The sequence below is a fragment of the Erpetoichthys calabaricus genome, chromosome 14 (genome assembly GCF_900747795.2).
Source record: "Erpetoichthys calabaricus chromosome 14, fErpCal1.3, whole genome shotgun sequence".
Taxonomy (NCBI): Eukaryota; Metazoa; Chordata; class Cladistia; order Polypteriformes; family Polypteridae; genus Erpetoichthys; species Erpetoichthys calabaricus.
Genome location: NC_041407.2, coordinates 43534458 through 43548231, shown reverse-complemented (window position 1 = coordinate 43548231; position 13774 = coordinate 43534458).

The following is a 13774-nucleotide window of genomic DNA, read 5'->3' as shown; positions in this document are numbered from 1 at the left end:
AAAGGTAACCCTAACCCTAAATCTGTAATTTAATATATTTTATATAAACTGTGATAGCACCTCCGTATTTTTGCTTAAAAAATCTGTTCAGTTTAAAAAAGAGAAAAAAAGCTCGTAGAAAAATAAATTATGTAGTCATAAAATGATAAATTTAGTACTAGTTTTGTTCTAATATTCAATATTCCCCAGTGTGATATTTGTAATGCAACTCTTTAAAATTACAAATCGATATTGGCATTTATGGTGAACAGTTGAGCTGCTGCTGATCTGTTTGTACAAACTTAAATATTTACATGAACTTAGAAGTTTAAGGATGGAGTTGCATGCTTTCATTTTTAGTAAGAAAACATTGCATGACTCTTCTTTTGGCTTTCTGAGTTAAGTGTTTTTCTTTTCTGCAGGAAATAAAGATGTGCCAGAAAAATGACTTGGCCCATTTTTCTTCAGGTAAGACCAACTTTGTTAATGTAGTATAAAGTAAATCTGGGTGTTGGTTATAGGGACCCGAAGCCTTAAATGCAGTACTGAGCCCAAGGTGTGAAACAGCCCTTGACAGGTCTGAGTCCGTTTTCTTAGCTCACCAATTTTTCTACACGGACATTTCTCATAATGAATGTAGCTATTAAAACAGTGCAACACCATGCTGCTTAGTGTTTTTACAGCATGGGCCTGTTTGCCATAATAGGCATGGCAGACAAGCCTTTGCCAGTTGTGAATTCCATACCACTATTGATACTGGAAACACTGGAGGCAAAACGTATTTGTTTCAAAGTCCAAGATTCTGGTCAGCGATGCCTTTTTAGGCTTTAAGACCAACATCAAGCAGATTGGAAAAACACTGATGTAATGGAAGGGGTCCTCCATCACTTGGCTGTGTAGAATTTGGGATTACCTTTTGGTAGAGATGGACTTACCTGACTGACAAAGGTGAATTTAAATCCTAACATTTGGGAGTGAATCTGTCAGACTATAGTATCCAATGCAAAAATGGATTTTGATGGGTCTCTGCATCTTATCTAATGTTGGCCGCGGCTACTACTACAAAAGAGCAAAAACTGAGCAGGAAGGTGGTAGCCATGTAAGATGTCTTCAGAAACACAGTAGGCCTATAAAGTTGTACAGAAGCCTGGTGGTTTCATCGCTTTGAAAACCATGATCATAAAGCAGTGTGCCAGAAATAGTATGAAGTACTGAGGGTAACAGTTTATTTCCGCTACATAACCTCCATGTTCTGAATAGAATTATTTTGTAGGAATGCATTTATAATCTCCTTCAATTCTCCCCATGTTAGCCTTAAATTTGATGAGTAATCCTTCCAAAAGGTTTAATAGCAAAATGGCGTCCTTGGCACTGGATAAAATCTTTGAAACTTTTATAACAGATTTCAATTAAGTTTCCTCAAAGGGAAATAACTATCCTTTTTTCTAAACCATCTTTAACCAGAGCAGGGTTTTGGAAAGCTGGAGCTTTTCCCAGCAGTAGAGTGCAAGGCAGGAACAGTCCCTGGGCAGGGTTATGGCACGTGCAAGGGCCAGTTCACCATGGCCTGTATGACTAACCTGCATGTCTTTGGACTATGGGAGAAGACCAGACTACCTTCTTGTAAATAGGTGAATGCTTTCCTATTAACAGTGTCTGCCCTTTATAGGATGGTTTATATTTGCCCTCTAATGTCCTTAGTTGATATACTGTGGAATTTTCTGGTGCTGTAAGTAATGCCTTACAGACTCGCATTAATTGCTCAAAGCTTTTAGTATTAAAGTTTTGTTCTTTGGTAGGTAATCCATACTTGAGAGAATTCTTGAAGAGATTATCATCCTGCTAAAGGTTGGAATTTTAAGATGCTGTCATGGGCATTTATGTTCAGTTTGTTGCTTTTATAATATAAATGCATTTAAAATGCAAAGGATATCTGATGAATAAGCCGGTTTGAAGGTGGAGAGCAAAACTTAAATTTGAAAACTTCTGTATATACACAGGCAGTTAATATAAAACTGACAATCCAGAATATTGTGATGCTCGCCTTGCACTAAAGAATGCTAATGTTGGACTGATTTGTTCCATTCAAACTGCCATTCATTTACAAGTATAGTAGCATTTCTGTTCACAATAGAAGCATGATCTAAGACTAGAGATGGATTTGTAGTCACAATAATATTGAAGGTATATTTTTCATTATTACATGCTTTAAGTTCTTTTTAGTAATTAAATAAGCATATAGAATGTACTTTAGCTGTTGGAGACTTGCAAAATTAAGAGATGTTTGTTGCAGCTTGTTTGTGTCCACAGGTGAGCAGGAGACTCGTGTGTATCACACTGAAAATATGGGCTTTTTTGAAATCGCAGGTTAACTTGTTGCAACAACTGAAGGTTACTTGAGGCAGCTGTTCCTGAACTGGTTTCAGCTTCAGTTCAATCAGAATTCTAAGGTATAGTAGCGAGCATGGTTACCCCCACCTCCCATTTGATCGTTTTAATCTATTTGAAAGCTTGCCATGGGATTTTGTAATTAATGCGAGAGTTGTGCCTTTTTAATTTAAAGCATGACTTTTTTTTTTTTTGTGAAACTTTGTGACCAATAAATTGATACCAGTAAGGATTTAGGAAAGACAAGTCAAAGCTAAAATGTGCAAGTTTAACTGCTTCATTTTTTGTTAAAAGCTATAAAGCTCCTGCAGACACCAGATATTTTTCAAATGTGAATGTGTAATATTGACCTTGTTTCATCCTTCATTAGAACTACATTAAAAACCTCTCTACTTTCATTTTCATAATTGTAAATTGAGTGACCAGTTAAATCATGAATTCTATATTTAATTTGTGATGCAACTTAGCCAGATGTCTTTGTTTTGCAGGACTGGTTATCCATAAATTGGCTGTCTACATGAAGGTAAATGATGGGTACCTATCAGCTGATTGAGTGTTGCAATTAGTACCAGACACCGAGATGTTTAAATGTTAAGAGAACTTGTTAATGTATAAAGTTTGGTTTGTTGCATCTGATGCAAACTACTTTGTTAGCAGCTTTTTTTATTGTTGGTGTAAAGCTTTGTTGAATTGACAAATAAAATGCTTTCCAGAAATTTTTTTTGTAAATTCTTTTTTAGTTGACTTCTGTATGTATTTGTTCATGTATTTGGAGACATTACCTTGACACTGCCTGTTGAATGATTCTTGCAGATTAAATGTTTCTGTGAACTTTGCCCATTGAACTACCAGCTTTATAGGCATGCAGTGCTGTTGTACAGTCATTGCCGAAATTATCGGCACCCCTGGAAGTTTCCCAGATAATGTACAATTTCTCCCAGAAAATTGTTGCAATTACAAATGTTTTGGTATATACATGTTTATTTCCTTTATGTGCATTGGAACAACACGAAAAAACAGAAAAAAGCCAAATCTGACATGTCACACAGAACTTCAAAAATGGGCCGGACAAAATTATTGGCACCTTTTCAAAATTGTGGGTAAATCATTTATTTCAAGCATATGATGCTCGTTTGAACTCACCTGTGGCAAGAAACAGGTGCTGGCAATATAGCAATCACACCTGAAGCCAGTTAAAATGGAGAAAAGTTGACTCAACCTTTCTGTTCTCCATGCTTAGTGTGGAACACAGACACAACAGAAAGAAGAGCAGAGAATTGTCTGAACTTGAACAAAAATTGTGGGAAAACCTCAACAATCTCAAGGCTACAAGTCCATCTGCAGAGATCTTCATATTCCTTTGTCCACTGTGCGCAACATAATCAAGAAGTTCACAACACATAGCACTGTAGCTAATCTCCCTGGATGTGGATGGAAGAGAAAAATTGATAGACTGCAATGAAGGATAGTCCGAATGGTGGATAAACAACCCCAATCAACTTCAAAACATTTTCAAGCTGTTCTGCAGACTCGGTGAAACAGTGTCAGCTCGAACTATCCGTCGACATCTGAACGAAATGAAACACTACAGCAGGAGAGTAAGGAGGGCCCCACTGCTGACACAAACAAAAAAGCCAGACTGGAGTTTGCCAGAATTGTACTTGAGGAAGCCAAAATCCTTCTGGGCGAATGACTTGTGGACAGATGAGACCAAGGTAAAGCTTTTTGGTAAAGCTCATCATTCTACTGTTTACAGAAAATGGAATGAGGCCTATGAAGAAAAGAACACAGTACCTGCAGTCAAACATGGTGGAGGTTCTAAGATATTTTTGGGGAGGTTTTGCTGCCTCTGGCACTGGATGCCTTGACTGTGTGCAAGGCATCATGAAATCTGAAGACTACCAAAAGATATTGGGGCGCAATGTAGGGCCCAGTGTCAAAGCTGGGTCTGCGTCAGAGGTCATGGGTATTCCAGCAGGACAATTACCCCAAACATGCCTCTAAAAGCACCCAGAAGTGGTTGAAGACAAAGCGCTGGAGAGTTCTGAAGTGGCCAGCAATGAGTCCGGATCTAAATCCGATTGAACACTTATGGAGAGATCTCAAAAATGCTGTTGGGGGGGGAAAAGGTGCCCTTCAAATCTGAGACCATGAGCAGTTTGCAAGAGTGGTCGGAAATTCCAGTTGAGGTGTAACAAGCTTGTTGATGGTTATAATCGCTTGATTTCAGTTATTTTTTCCAAAGGGTGTGCAACCAAATAAGTAGAGGGTGCCAATAACTTCGTCCAGCCCGGTTTTTGAGTTTTGTGTAAAAAAAAAAAAAATTGTGTTCCAATGCACATAAAGGAAATAAACGTGTATGCCAAAACATTTGTAATTGCAACAATTTTCTGGGAGAAATGGTGCATTTTCTGGGAAAATTCCAGGGGTGCCAATAATTTCGGCCATGACTGTAAATTCATAGCTTATGTTCGGTTTAAAAATGCTTAATGAAAACTAGCACTTTGCTCTAATTTAGACCGTTTTAAAATGAGTCTTGATTTAAACCACCATTGCAAAGTAGGTGAAATAGGCAGGACATTAGAGGATTTTGTTTAAAGAAAATTGCTCTCAAAGAATTAAATCAAGAATTGGACAAAGCTATAGGATAACACCACTCCTCAGTCGTGCTGCTAGATATTTTCCATCTTTTATACTGGAGGACCTGTGAGATTCACCATAAGCTGGACACCACCTTAACTGTGGTGCATGCCTTAAACTGGGATTTTTGTTTCTTTTAATTGCTTTTAGGTTATTTACCTACACCACTGGTTAACCAGATATGCACTTACTTGCCTTAACACTAGATTTTCCAAAGCTTACAAAAAACTCATAAACCCGGCCCACCTTAAATCTGCTTACACCTCTCCATCAATGTCTTTTGTGTTGTAAATGTGTTAAGCCCAAACAGCCAACTATCCCATCCTCCCACTGCCACAGAAACGGCAAAAACCTCTCCCAGCTCAAGCCTCGTTTATCAGGGAGTCGGGTACCTACAGTAGAGCTCCATAGGCTAAAAAATATATGGTTATTTGGAACACGTGTTCCGTCTCTACAAAGATCTAAGTGTAGGATGACAGTCAATGCAAGAGATTTTGAACATATACCTAAAAGACAAACTTAATGTTTTAGTACTTAGAAAAAAATTGACGTGTGTGTGTGTAAAGACAAGTCCAAATATCACATTTGTACCTTTTGTGAAAGTGCTTATTTAACAGAACAAGTGAGCTTTTTATTCCAGACTATAACCGAAGAAAAAAATGGTTTGTGTGCCTTGTCATGACTGCTTTGGTAGGTAACAACTGCTGACTCCTAACAGGTCGCTGGTTCAGGTTTTGAGTGGTGAGCTGCACCTACTGTTACAGACTAATCAAATGTTTTTACTGTATAATAGTAACAGACTAAATGTATGGTTAGCTGTTTTATTCTGTCACGTTCATGCTTCCCCTGGTCTGACGTGGTTAGTTTTCAAATAGACATGCTATACCAAGAGGTGAATTCGGATCAGATAGAGGATTCTACGTTGGAAAAAGAACAGAAGTCCTCCCCGCAAAAAACTTCTACTCACACATAACGCAGCAGCACCAGGCAAAAGATGGGACCACTTGGATACAGGAAGAGGTCCGATGTCAGTCTGCCCCACACCTGTCCTTCAACGAAGCAGTACGGCTTACAGAGTTTGCCATTGTATCGTGCAAAGTCCTGATTGTAATTGTTTTGTGGTGCTCTTTACGTAAAACATTTACGTGTGTGTGTGTATAATATAATATGCTCACTGTGCTGTCTGCATAGAAAAAAATTAAGCAAGACTTGAATAGTCTACCCTTTATCTCATTTCAGCTGGAACAATTTACACTGTCAAGATGAATGTCCTTCCTAAGCTTTTTCTATTTAAAAACATTCTAATATACACAACCTCATTTAACTTCCTAAAAAATGATTATGATTCAATCTATTTGGAATTCAAAACATCCATGTATCCAAAAGGCAACCCTACAAAGGCTGAAAGAGGCATGGCTCTACCTAACCTTCAATTTTATTACCGGGTGGCAAATATACAAGCTGTAAAAACCTGGACATTGACACAGATGAACATACACAGGCTTGGGCCACAATAGATATAAAACCCTGTAGTACTTCATTATGTTCCTTGCTGTATACCCCAATAAATACAAGTCATCGCCAATATAGTAACCCAATTGCGCTTCCTTCACTCAGAATATGGAACCAATATTAATAATTCATTACATTTATATAGTGCTTTTCTCAGTTCTCAAAGCGCTATCCACACAGGGAGGAACCGGGAAGCGAACCCACAATCTTCCACAGTCTCCTAACTGCAAAGCAGCAGCACTGCCACTGCACCACCTGTAATGTTGGAAGTACTTCAGAAGATACAGAAGCTTTTATCTGTGGCACCTCTGCATGATTACCACCTTTTTCCACCCTATTAAATGTACACCATTCAGGGATTGTTCCTTCCTCGTGCTGAGGCTGGTGTGACTCAGGTTGGAATAACTAAACATGTACTACAAAGATATTTCAATGTTAAGTTTTGAAGAGTCCATGTTCTATGCACTCTCTTCTAATTCTTCCATTTGCAATGTCTTCGAACAATGCTAAAGAAGCTACGGTAGTTGGAGTAGTTTTTACTATTCTATGCACCATTGTTACATGAATGATTACAATCAAGTGAATTTAAATTTGTAAATGATGCCATTCATTTTTGTGAATTTGGTAAATCCCATGTCATTGTTGTGAATCTGAAAAAAAGGAGACCACACAAACAGTTTCCACTGCTTTGACAGTGGTGCCATCAGTTTGGAAAATGGAGCAGAAACGTGCGTAGACACCGTGTGAGGCTGGCATAAAATTGTGTGTAACCTTTATGCCAAGTTGTTTTTATACATCTGAAAGTGTGTGTGGAAACAGGCAAATGCAACATTTTTCTTCGTATGTGCCATTTATACATGAGGCCCCTGGAATACTTTGTGCAGTTTTGGTCAGTGCACTACAAAAGGGACTAGGCTCATTCCAGGGATACAGGGGAGGAATTATGAAGAAAGATTAAAAGAGCTGAGCCTTTTTAGTTTAAGTAATAAAAGATGTGACATGATTGTAGTATTTAACATTATGAAGGGAATTAGTGCAGTGGATCGAGACTGTTATTTTAAAATGAGTTCCATCAGGAACACGGAGACATAGTTGGAAGCTTGTTAAGGATAAATTTTGCCCAAAAATCAGAAAAGTTGTTTCATTTGTTTTGTTAAGTCTTTGAGGCACTTTTTTGTGGCCAAGTGACTGTAAGAGCTGTGGTCAAAGTAAAACCAAAAATGAAGAAAGGAAGATTAAACAGGTGTTTTTGGAATGTAATATCCTACTGTAAAGCATTGTGGTGGCAGCATTCTATTGGTGAGGTGTTTCCTTTCATCGGAGACTTGAGCACTTCTCAGGAGAATGTGTGGAGCAAAGTACAGGCAAATACTTGCAGAAGGTCTGTGGTCCTTGGACAGAAAGTTGAAAATGGTTCCCCTTTTGACATGTGTGACCCCATGTATGTTTCTATTTGGCCTAGTCAGATCCCTGACCTAAATCCCATCAAAACGGCTTGAAGAGAGCAGTCTATTATTGGTAACCACCCAGCTATTTCCCCACAAAAGCGATGCTGACCCTTTTCAATTAGATGTTGCATGGCACAATTTGTAAATAGTACTGTAAAAAAAAGTTATTTTATTTGCCTTCTTTTTAAGCCGTGGGAAAAGAAAGGCAAGCATTGTGAAAGGTAAAGTTCATTTTCCAAGCCCCTTTTAAATGCAGCCTACTCTTTTTGTAGTATCGGTGGTGGAATGGTAGCAGATTGAATTTATGTGAATAGAGCTGCATACATCCGAGGTGAAAGTGTGTTTTTTGACACTGGGACAGCGACGGCAAGATCCACCTTCATCCAAAGGGGTGGAAGCATATTGGAAAAAAAATATGAAATCATGGCTCTGCCAGAAACTAGTGTGAAAAAGAAACGCCTCATTGCTGCCAGCTTGCGAAAATGCCATACAAGTGGAGTGGCCTCATTCTGTCATACACTGTGAGGAGCTACAAACTTGGTGCACATTTATTCATATATAAAATGATCATCTGCCAACAGAACAACAGAGCTGTATGTTGAGTGGCAGTGACAGCTGGGCATGTGCGGTGCTGGGATCAATTTCCAAGTTATCAGGGCACTGGCTGTAATTTAACTCATTCCAAGAATATCTTCTGCATACAAAATAATCATCTGCTATTGACTGCCTTCTTTTTTGGTGTCAGTTTTCAGAGAAGAGGTGCAGAGGAGAAAGCCAAGCTGAGTGCTATACAATCCTGTGTTTCAAGGCATCTCATGGGAGCTGTAGTTCATTCTAGGCCAGCATTCTCACCACTCTAACGCACTCTTACTGACAGGGCAGCCAGAGATCGATATGCTGTGCCTGGTTATGTTGTCTGTGTGGCTGAATCTTTACTGAAAAGTTGCCATGTAATAAAGAAGGGGCCCACACCTCTTGTGTATGAGGTTCTTTAGATGATAATCTAAAACAAATGTTTAATTGATATACATAAGGATCTAACATTTTTAATGTCTTCGATCTATATCTAAGCTGTTATGTGTATTTCTTGCTATAACTGGTCGAAAGGTTCTCAGCATTTAAGCACAACTGATCATTGGCCGTCTGTTATACTGTCATTAGTTAATGAAGTGTGTGAGAAATATGTAACTGACTTTCTGTATAATATATATGTCGTTTTCCTCTTACCAAGGACTAATTTTTATCGCTAAGCAGTGTAGTACTTAAAGCTCTGGACTTCAAACTGTCTCGTTGGAGGTTGACAGCCTGCTACTGACACTGTGACCAGGAGCAAGTCACCGGTCTGTTATCCAATTGGAAAAGCAAAAGAAATGCAACCAACTGTACCTCAGATGTTGTAAGTTGCCTTGGGTATAGACATCAGTCAAATAATAAATATTAATAATTATATTAGGTCACTGGAACTTACCCTTGACATGCTGCATACAAGGTCAAGGGTGGGGGTGTTCTCTTTGAATGTTTGTAAACATGAATGTATATTACAGTAGAGTAGCTCATGAGGGGTCCAGGGGCATTTTTGGATTTCCAGATATCTCTGTAATTGCTGCACAAGGTTTTACATGCATATAAAATTGAAGAGTGGAAGTGGGGGGTGATCCCATTTGGCTTTAATGCATGTTCATATAATAGCATAACATGGATCAGGAGCTATAATGTAAACAAACAGCTCAAGGGCATCTTTAGCGTTTGAACCAGAAAACTTCACAAAAGATTCATACAGCCAAGAGATAGCGCCTTGCTCCAATTTTATTTCAATTTTATGAGAAGAGGCAAATAACAAATAATTACTGATTTAAAATTAACAATATAAAGTTTCTATAAACTTATCCAATTAACTTTAAAAAAATACTTTGCTTTGTAATGCTTTGCTTCAATGGGACTAACACACACTGACTATTCGTGAAGCTTGCTGTCTGACTACTGACGGGAAATAACATTTTGTTATTTACTATTTAATATTGAAATAATGATAGAAAAAATTAACATGAAACATATTTTTTAAAAACGCTTCTTTGATTCATCTGTGGATTCAAAGTTTACAAACATTTTAAGCAACCAGTCCGTTTGTAGTGCTTACTGCAATAGTGAGGATAATGTAAATAGTAAGGTGGAAAATTTTAATACTAAAGTGAGAGCTGCTGCTGACATAGTTGCACCTGAAAAGATAGTTAAAAAATCCTCCAGCACTATTACACCCATGGAAGACCCAAAGAGTGTCTGGTCTAAAGAAAACATGCCAGAGAGATGAGCTTAAATGGAGAAAAACTAAAGTGACTATCCACTAGAAGATACTGAAGGCTAAAATAACAGAATACAACAACATAACACCGTCTCTCAAGACAGACTATTTCTCTAGAATTATAAATAACAATGCTAGTAATCCCAGAGCTTTATTCTCTACTATTGATCGTTTGCTAAACCCCAGGTCACTCAATGGAATGCCTCCAAAGAACTTCCATTGAAACTTATATTTTTTTAATTATAAAATTAATGATATTAAAAATAATATAGTACATCTCCCCAATACTGATCCAATTAAACCGCAGTACTCCATTTTAAAAAAATTAATTTTTTTTCACCAGGATAGATTTTCCTGATTTATATAAAATAATTTCTCAACTGAGACCCACTTGTGTCCTTGACCAATACCAACAAGTTTTTTCAAAGAAGTATCCGGCATGTTAATTGATAGTATTCTTGACATTGTAAATTCATCATTAGATACAGGGGTCTTCCTCGACTGTCCTTAAGACTGCTGTTGTTAAACCCCTGCTCAAGAAAAATAATGTTGACTCCTCTTTTTTTTGAAAATTTTACACCTATTTCTAAAATCCTAGAAATGGCAGTCATTATGCAGCTAAATGACCACCTCAATAAACATTGCTATTCTTGAGTTTCAGTCAGGTTTTAGAACAAATCACAGCACAGAAACTGCACTCGTTTAAGTAGTAAATGATTTGCGGGTAAATGCAGACAGAGGCCATTTATCTGTTCTCATCCTCTTAGATCTGAGTGCCGCATTTGATACCATTGACCACAGTATTCTTAGAAATCGCCTTAGTCAATGGGTAGGTCTCTCTGCCAGTGTCTTAAATTGGTTTGAATCCTACCTGGCAGGTAGAAACCTTTTCGTTAGTTGTGGTAATTAAACTTCAAAGAGACATGATATTCTATATGGTGTTCCACAAGGCTCTATCCTGGGTCCGCTGCTCTTTTCGATTTACATGCTTAGGTCAGATTATCTTGGTGCATAACGTAAATTACCTCGACACTCTTGATTCACTGAAACAATGTCTTACTTGTGTTTCTGAATGGATGAGTAGTAATTTTCTCAAACTAAATAAGGAGAAAACAGAAATTTTAGTGATTGGCAAAAATGGATATAATGAGGGTATTGGAAATAAACTTGATGTATTAGGATTAAAAGTCAAGATGAAGGTAGAGAATTTAGGGGTAATCATCGACTCTGACCTAAATTTTAAATCACATAATGAGATTACTAGGACAGCATTTCTTCCCTTAAGAAATGTAGCTAAAGTTAGATCTCTTATAACTTTGCAAGATGCTGAATAATTAGTTCACACTTTTGTTTTCAGTCGACGAGATTACTGTATCGCACTCCTCTCAGGACTACTCAAAAAAGACATGAATCGATTGCAACTAGTGCAGAATGCAGATGCTAGAATCTTAACTAGGAAAAGAAAAAGCACATTTCTCCAGTTTTGATGTCACTACATTGGTTACCCGTGTCATTTAGAATTGACTTTAAAATACTGCTTATGGTTTACAAAGCCTTAAGTAATGTTGCTCCATCTTATATTTCGGAATGTCTTACACCTTACACTCCAAATCGTAACCTTAGCTCTTCAAATGAGTGTCTACTTAGAATTCCAAGAGCTAAACTTAAAAGAAGTGGTGAGGCTGCCTTCTGCTGTTATGCACCTAAAATCTGGAATAGCTTACAAATAGAAATTTTGCCAGGCTAATACAGTGGAGCACTTTAAAACACTGCTAAAAAACACATATTTTAACATGGCGTGTCATCCTGTTGGGGGAGGGGGTCCTAAAAAATTCAGAAACCTCACTATATATATATTGCGATGGCTGACCTCGGCCATTACCTGGCCGGGACACCAGCTGGATGGAAGGACTAGGGGAGAGAGCATATGCAAGGCACTACCTCCCATGGGATGCTAGAGGGTAGCCCTCCTGGGCGGCTGTGGCACCATGGATTCCTGCAGGGCACTCTGGGACTTGAAATTGGATACAGCCCTTTTGGCTTCTGTGGGGGCTGCCAGGGAGAGCTGCACAGCCCTATAGTGGACTTCCACCACACCTGGGAGTGATTCCAGGTAATACTGATGAGTCACCTGGAGCACTCCCAGAAGCTGAATAAAAGGAGTCGCCTCACTCCACTCTACAGCTGTAAATAAATGTGTGCACTGGACTGGAACTCAAGTCCTGCCCGTCTGTGTCGGGGTTAGGGGGCGGCTGTATGCATCATATATATATATATATCCATCCATCCGTTTTCCAACCCGCTGAATCCGAACACTGGGTCACGGGGGTATGCTGGAGCCAATCCCAGCCAACACAGGGCACAAGGCAGGAACCAATCCCGGGCAGAGTGCCAACCCACCGCAGGACACACACAAACACACCCACACACCAAACACACACTAGGGCCAATTAGAATCGCCAATCCACCTAACCTGCATGTCTTTGGACTGTGGGAGTAAACCAGAGCGCCCGGAGGAAACCCACGCAGACACGGGGAGAACATGCAAACCTCCACGCAGGGAGGACCCGGGAAGCGAACCCGGGTCTCCTAACTGCGAAATATATATATATATATATATATATATATATAATATATATATATATATATATATATATATATATACAGTGCATCCGGAAAGTATTCACAGCACATCACTTTTTCCACATTTTGTTATGTTACAGCCTTATTCCAAAATGGATTAAATTCATTTTCCTCAGAATTCTACACACAACACCCCCATAATGACAACATGAAAAAAGTTTACTTGAGGTTTTTTGCAAATTTATTAAAAATAAAAAAATTGAGAAAGCACATGTACATAAGTATTCATGGCCTTTGCTGTGAAGCTCGAAATTGAGCACAGATGCATCCTGTTTCCCCTGATCATCCTTGAGATGTTTCTGCAGCTTAATTGGAGTCCACCTGTGGTAAATTTCAGTTGATTGGACATGATTTGGAAAGGCACACACCTGTCTGTATAAGGTCCCACAGTTGACAGTTCATGTCAGAGCACAAACCAAGCATGAAGTCATAGGAATTGTCTGTAGACCTCCGAGACAGGATTGTCTCGAGGCACATATCTGGGGAAGGTTACAGAAACATTTCTGCTTCTTTGAAGGTCCCAATGAGCACAGTGGCCTCCATCACCCGTAAGTGGAAGAAGTTCAAAACCACCAGGACTCTTCCTAGAGCTGGCCGGCCATTTAAACTGAGCGATCGGGGGAGAAAGGCCTTAGTCAGGGATGTGACCAAGAACCCGATGGTCACTCTGTCAGAGCTCCAGAGGTCCTCTGTGGAGAGAGGAGAACATTCCAGAAGGACAACCATCTCTGCAACAATCCACCAATCAGGCCTGTATGGTAGAGTGGCCAGATGGAAGCCACTCCTTAGTAGAAGGCACATGGCAGCCCGCCTGGAGTTTGCCAAAAGGCCACCTGAAGGACTCTCAGACAATGAGGAAAGAAAA